Raw genomic sequence first — 8,338 nt, forward strand, 5'->3', positions numbered from 1 at the left:
AAAGAATGAAATTAGGACACTCCCCAACACCATACACAAAAATAAACTCAAAATGGATTAAAGACCTAAATGTAAGGCCATACACTATAAAACTCTTAGAGGAAAACATAGGTGGAACACCCTATGACATAAACCACAGCAAGATCCTTTTTGACCCACCTCCTAGCAAAATGGAAATAAAAACAAAAATAAACAAATGAGACCTAATGAAACTTAAAAGCTTTTGCACCGCAAAGAAAACCAGAAACAAGACAAAAAGACAACCCTCAAAATGGGAGAAAATATTTGCAAATGAAGCAACTGACAAAGGGTTAATCTCCAAAATATACAAGCAGTTTGTGCTGCTCAATATCAAAAAAAAAAACAACAACAAATGACCCAATCCAAAAATGAGCAGAAGACCTAAATAGACATTTCTCCAACAAAGATATACAGATTGCCAACAAACACATGAAAGGATGCTCAACATTGCTAATAACTAGAGAAATGCAAATCAAAACTACAATGAGGTATCACCTCACACCAGTCAGAATGGCCATCATCAGAAAATCTACAAACAGTAAATGCTGGAGAAGGTGTGGAGAAAAGGGAACCCTCTTGCACTGTTGGTGGGAATGTAAATTGATACAGCCACTATGGAGAACAATATGGAGTTTCCTTAAAAAACCCCTGAAAATATGGTTACCATATGGTCCAGTAATCCCACTCCTGGGCATATATCTGGAAAGAAATAACTCTAATTTGCAAGGATACATGCACCCAATGTTCATAGCAGCAGTATTCGCAATAGCCAAGACATGGAAGCACCCTAAGGGTCCATCAACAGATGAACAGATAAAGAAGATGTGGTGTATATATATATACAGTGGAATATTACTCAGCCATAAAAAGAGAATTAAATATTGCCATTTGCAGTAACATGGATGGACCCAGAGATCATCATACTGAGTGAAGTAAGTCAGACAGAGAAAGAGAAATATGTGATATCATTTACATGTGGAATCTAAAAAATAATGCAAATGAATTTACTTACAAGACAGAAACAGACTCACAAACTTAGAAAATAAACTTACATTTGCCAAAGGGGAAGGGGGCAGGGGAAGGAGTATTGTATTAAGAGATACAAATCACTATATATTAAATAGATAAACAACAAGGATTTACTGTATAGCACAGGGAACTATAGTCAATATCTTGTAGTAACCTATAATGGAAAAAATCTGAAAAAATATGTATCATTGAATCATTTTGCTGTACACCTGTAACTAATACAATATTGTAAATCAACTATACTCCAATTTAGAAATATAAATGAAATGAAAAGACACTAAACAATGATATGAAAACATATAAAAATATACAACACACTTGTAAAGGTAAATATATAATCAAATTCAGAACTCTAATATTGTAGTATGATTGTATATTAACAATTTATAGTATAAAGGTTAAAGGACAAGAGTATTAAAAATATAGCTACTATAATTTAACAAACACACAATATAAAGTAATTTATGACACTATAAACATAAAAGAGGGGAGTAAAATAATAGTTTTAGAATACAAGTAAAGTTGTTATCAATGTAAATAGATCATTATATCCATAAGATGTTTTATGTAAGCTTAATGGTAACCAGAAAACAAAAATTTAAAGTATATTCACAAAAGATAAAGAGAAGGAAATCAGAGCATATCACTATGAAAAATCACCAATTCTCAAGGGAAGGCAACAAGAGAGGCATGAAGGAGCAAGGTAAATATAAAACAGCCAGAAAGCAGTTACTAATATGGCATTAGTAACTCCTTATATATTAAGAATTACTCTAAATATAAATGGTTGAATTATCCAATCAAAAGGCACAGAGTGGCTGGATGGATAAAACAGCCACAAAACTCAACCATACTGCTGCCTCCAAGAGACTCACTTCAGTTTTAAAGACACACATAGACTCCAAGTGAAGGGATAGAGAAAGATATTCCATGCAAGTGGACACAAAAAGAAAGCTGGGCTAGCTATATTTATGTCAGTCAAAATAAATTTTAAGTCAAAAATTGTAACAAGAGGCAAAGAAGTTCATTATATTAAGAAAAAACATCAACTCATCAAGAGGATATAACAGTTGTAAATGTATATGCACTCAACATCAGAGCACCTAAATACTTAAGCAAATATTAACAGATATGAAGGGAGAAAGAGACAATACATTAGTAGTAGGGGATTCAGTACCCAACTTTCAACAATGGATGGATCATCTAGACAGAAAATCAACCGGGAAATGTTGGACTTGACCCATACTTTAGACCAAATGAACCTAAAAGATATACTTAGAACACTCCACCCAACAGCAGCAGAATACATATTCTTCTCAAGTGAACATAAGGAAGATTGAAATCATACCAAGTATCTTCTCCAACAACGATGGTCTGAAGCTAGAAATCAACAGCAAGAAGAATGGTGGGAAATTTACAAATGTGTGGAAATTAAACAACACACTATTGAATAATCAATGGATCAAAGAAGAAATCAAAGGGGAAATATAAAAAATCTCAAAAAAAAAAAAAAAGAAAATGGAAACACAACATACCAAAACCTGTGGGACACTATGAAAGCAGTTCTGAGAGGGAAGTTTATAGTGATAAATGCATAGATTAAGAGAAGAAGAAACATCTCAAACAATCTAATGTTACACCTCAAAAAATTATAAAGAGGTGAACAAACTAAGGACAAAGTTAGAAGAAGGAAGGAAATAACAAATATCAGAGCTGAAATAAATTAGAGACCAGAGAAACAATAGAAATGATCAATAAAACTAAGAGCTGCATTTTGAAAAGATAAACAAAATTGACAAACCTTTAGCTAGACTGAGTAAAAAAGAGGTATGACTCAAGTAAATAAAATCAGAAATGAAAGACATCACAACTTATTTCACAGAAATACATAAGATCATAAGAGACTACTATGAACAACTATATGCCAAAAAAAAGGATAACCTAAGGGAAATGGAAAAATTCATAGAAACATATAACTTACTGAGATTGAATCATGAAGAAATAGAGAGTATGAACAAACAAATAATGAGTAAGGAGATTGAATCAGTAATGCAAAATCTCCCAAAGAAATGCACAGGACCAGATGGTTTTACTGGTGAATTCTATATACGAAACATTTAAAGAAGAATTAACACCAATCCTTCTCAAACTGTCCTGAAAAATTGTGGAGGAGAAGACACTCCCAAACTCATTCTTTGAGACCAGCATTATCCTGATACCAAAGCCCAATAAGGACACTACAAGAAAAGAAAACTACAGACTAGTATCCCTGATGAATATAGATGCAAAAATTCTCAACAAAATACAGATGGTTCCCAACTTACAATGCTTTGACTTACAATTTTTTTGACTTTGTGATGGTGTGAATGTGATATGAATTCAGTAGAAACCATACTTTGAATTTTGAACTTTTCCCAGGCTAGCAATATATGTTACAATATTCTCTCATGATGCTGGTCAGTGGCAACAAGCCATTTTTGTTTTTATTTCTTTTGCCTTAGGAGGCAGATCCAAAAAAATATTGCTACATTTTATGTTAAAGAGGGTTTTGCTTATGTTCTCTTCTAGAAGTTTTATGGCTTCAGGTCTTACATTTAGGTGTTTAATCCCTTTTGAGTTTATTTTTGTATATGGTATGAGAAAATGGTTTACATGTAGCTGTCCAGTTCCAGCACCATTTGTTAAAGAGACTGTCTTTTCTTCATTGCATTGCCTTTGCTCCTTTATTGAAGATCAATTGACTATATTTATGGATGTAGTTTATGGGCTCTCTATTCTGTTCCATTGATCTATTTGTCTATTCATTCACCAATACCACATTGTCTTAATTACTGTAGCTTAATAGTGAGTCATGAAGTCAGGTAATGTCAGTCTTCCAACTTTGTTTTTCTCTTTCAATATTGTGTTGGCTATTCTGGATCTTTTGCCTCTCCATATAATCTTTAGAATTAGTTTGTCACTATCCAAAAAATGACATGAGTTGGGATTGGATTGAATTTATAGGTCAAGTTGGGAAGAGCTAACCTACTGACAGTACTGAGTCTTCCTATTAGTGAACATGGAATATCTCTCCATTTATTTAGAAATTTGATTTTGTTTATCAGAGTTTTGTAGTTTTCCTTATACAGATCTTGTACGTATCCTGTTAGATTTATACCTAAGTATTTCATTTTGAGGGTTGCTAATGTAAATGATATTGTGTTTTAAATTTCAAATTACACTTGTTAATTGCTGGTATATTGGAAAGCATTTGATATTTGGATCCTGCAACCTTGTTATAATCACTTATTAGTTCCAGGAGTTTTTTGTCAATTCTTTTGAATTTTCAATACAGGCATACCTCAGACATATTGCAGGTTCAGTTCCAGACAAGCCCAATAAAGAAAATATCTCAATACAGTGAGGTACACAAATTTTTTGGTTTCCCAGTGCATATAAATTATGTTTATACTATAAGGTACTCTATTAAGTGTGCAATAGCATTATGTCTAAAAAACCCAATGTACATACCTTAATTTTTTAATTTTTATTGCTAAAAAACACTAAACATCATCTGAGCTTGCAGAAATACATATTAATAACATCAAAGATCACCAACCACAGATCACCATAGCAAGTATAATAATAGTAAAAATCTTTGAAATAATGCAAGAATTATCAAAATGTTACAGACACACAAAGTGAGCAAGTGCTGTTGGAAAAACGGCACCTACAGGCTTGCTCAGTGCAGGGTTGCCACAATACTTCCATTTGTAAAAAATGCAATATCTGCGAAGTACAATAAAATGAGGTATGCCTGTATGGATGATCATGTCATCTGCAAAGACCATTTTAGTCCTTTCTTCCCATCTGTGTACATTTTATTTCTTTTTATTGTCTTGTTACATTAGCTAGTACTTCCAGTATGATGATGAAAAGGTGTGATGAGAAAGGACACACCTGCCTTGTTCTTGATCTTAGTGGAAAAGTTTCAAGTTTCTCACCATTAAGTATGATGTTTGCTGTAGTTTTTCTGTTTTTTGTTTTGTTTTGTTGTTGTTGTTTGTATATGTTCTCTAACAAGTGAGGGAAGTTCTCCTCTGTTTCTAGTTTACTGAGAGTGTTTTGTTAAATCATGAATGGGTGTTGAATTTTGTCAAATGCTTTTTCTGCATCCATTGATATGATCATGTAATTTTTCTTTTTTAGTCTGTTGATGTGATGGATTAAGTAAATTGATTTTCAAATGTTGATTCAGTCTTGCATACCTTGGACAAATCCCATTTGGTCATGCTGTGCAATTCTTTTTATACATTGTTGGATTTGATTTGCTAATATTTTATTGAGGATTCTTGCATCTATGTTCACTATGTTCATGAGAGATATTGGTCTGAGGTTTTCCTTTCTTATAATGTCTTTGGTTTTGGTATTAGGGTAATGTTGGCCTCATAGAATGAGCTAGGAAGAAAACCCTTTGCTTCTATCCTCTGAAAGAGATTGTTAAGAATTTGTATAATTTTTTCATTAAATGTTTGGTAGAAACCACCAGTGAACCCATCTGGGCCTGTTGTCTGTTTTGGAAAATTATTAATTATTGATTAAAATTTTTAATCAATATAGATTTATTCAGATTGTTTATTCCTTCCTGTGTGAGTTTTGACAGCTTCTGTCTTTCAAGGAATTGATCTGTTTCATCAAGGTTATCAAATATGTGGGCAAAGAATTGCTCAGAGTATTCCTTTATTGTCCTTATAATGTCCATAAACTCTATAGTGATCTGCCCTCTTTCACTTCTGATATTAGTAATTTATGTCCCCCCTTTCTTTTTCTTAGTTATCTTGGCTAGAGGCTTATTTATTTTACTGATCTTTTCAAAAAACCAGCTTTTGGTTTTGTTGATTTTGTTTATTGATTTCCTGCTTTCAATTTCATTGATTTCTGCTCTAATTCATATTACTTCTTTTCTTCTCACTTTGGATTTAATTTTCTCTTCTTTTTCAAGTTTTGTAAGGTGTAAACTTGGATTATTGATTTTAGATTTTTATTCTTTTATAATATATGCACTCAATGCTGTAAATTTCCCTCAAAGCACTATTTTCACTGCAATCCACAAATTTTAATAAGTTGGTTTTCATTTTCATATAATTCAAAGTATTTTAAAATTTCTCTTGAGATTTCTTATTGGACCCATGTGTTATTTAAAGGTATTTTGTTTAATTTCCACATATTTTCTGATTTTCCAGTTATAGATTTCTAGTTAATTCCATTGTGGTCTTAAAGCAGACATTTAAATATTTTTAAAATTGTAAGGTGTTTTATGGCCCAGAATGTGGTCTATCTTGGTGAATGTTTTCACGAAGAATGTTCATCTGCTATTATTAGATGATACACTCCCTCTCTCCTGGACCCCAACTACCTTTCCCAGACAACTTTAACAACTTCTATAGTCTTCTGGAAATATTTTAAGCACCTATAAGTACTTTTCTCTCTATATCTTGAGTTATCAATGTTGAGGAACTTGCTTTATCTTCGCTATCAATGCTCTTGAAGTCAAGATTTGCAAGTGATTCAACACTGTATCCCCTCAGTAATTATCCCAGAGCTTTATGCCTGGTAGTATATTTGTCAAAGGAATGAGTCATCTCTTCTGCTTCTAACTCAAACTGAAACTCTTATCAAGTTTGTAAGGAACTTAGCATCTCTATCAGAGGCTCATCCCAGCAGAGATGACACCTTGGTACAAGAGACCATCACCAGTGACTGAGTGAACATATTACTTCCCATTAAACATTGGCTAAAAGATGACATATTTTCCTAATTCCTTCTTCACTCCTTCTTTGCAAACCAACCTCCAAAGAAATTTAGGCATAATTTCTTTGAAAAAATCTATCCAATGCAAGCTGTGTAGATCTCTGCCCACCTGATATTTTTTTGTATGAGGCTCATCTTAACCTTAATGTGTTTAATGTCACGGGCAATCCCCAGATAAGGACTAAAGAGTAGTAAGTCTCATTATGTTAGTTTTACCATAAAACTGTTATTGAGGAGGAGATGGAAATAATAGGATACTTTATGTGAGCTCTGGGCTTCTTGAGCTCTCTCATGGCTCCTAATGAGAGCATAATCACAAAATTATTATAGGGAATTTTTTTCTTCAACCAATAAAACTGACATATTTTTCTGAGTCTGAACTAGAAAACAATTTTTGTACATCCCTGCTGTCATTTACCTGCACATGGTGCAAGCACTTATTTTTGGTTCTTAATGAAGGCATGGAGCTTCTAATTATTTAGGGATGTGATTAAATGAGTTTCCCAGTGACTTGGTGTCACAGGAGAAATCTTTTAATTTGCACACTCCTACCACTGATATATCTTGCAAACAGTGACTATTTAACAATCCCCATTGCCACTCATTTGCCACTGCTCCTCCAATTCATTGACTTTGAAAGTTTTAATAGTGCCCAGTGAAACTTTTAATGTCACTGATTATCATTTAGGCTTCCTGAGGCAGGGTGTTAGGGGATTATAGCCAGGCTATGCAAAAATTTGACTGCAGAGGTCTTCGATGAAGATCATATGAAGAACAAATAGTTCCCTCATCTCTGTCTCCCCCCTACCTTATTTGTCATGAAGGGCTCAATAACTATTTTTGAAGCTCTGCCTTATTTATTTTTGGTTTTTATTTATTCTCATCTCAGAGGCCTGCTAGAAATCCATAAACTAGAGCAGAAAAGCACAGAATATAATAACTTCAACCAAAATTATGACACTATCTTTATAGTTTAAAAACATTAACTTCTACTTCTTTGTGCCCCAGTCTCATTTGTCCTGATCTATCTCTCATCTATTTCAGAGCCAGACCTTCAATGGTTTCAGCAGTTTAGATCAGAATAGGAAAGTCACTGCATCCCCCTTATCAAAATCTTATGTAATCTATATCTGATTTGGAATAACTGTGGGTAAGAGACTAATAATTAGATGGATTTTAGGAAAATCATAGTCACTGTAAATGGAGCAGGAAATAAATGGGGGAAAGTGTGGTGTTTTCCTTACACTGATGAACCTCCAGATTCAGCAAATTTCTTAGCATCAAGGAAAGAAGACTGAAGAAACTAGAAAGATGAGCATGTCAAAAATAAATTTAGACAGGATCTGTGGATACAGGGAAGTGGTAAAAAGAGTTAAGTTCTTACTCGTTTATAGAGAGCTTGACTGAGTATAGGTTTGACCACCACACTGATCATTTTGGGGATTCTTTCAACGTTTTATGGTGATATAGTTTTTATCATGTTTTTCTGAATAATTAA

This window comes from Monodon monoceros, unplaced genomic scaffold (genome assembly GCF_005190385.1).
Source record: "Monodon monoceros isolate NGI ecotype Baffin Bay Population unplaced genomic scaffold, NGI_Narwhal_1 Super_Scaffold_18, whole genome shotgun sequence".
In the NCBI taxonomy this organism is placed as follows: Eukaryota; Metazoa; Chordata; class Mammalia; order Artiodactyla; family Monodontidae; genus Monodon; species Monodon monoceros.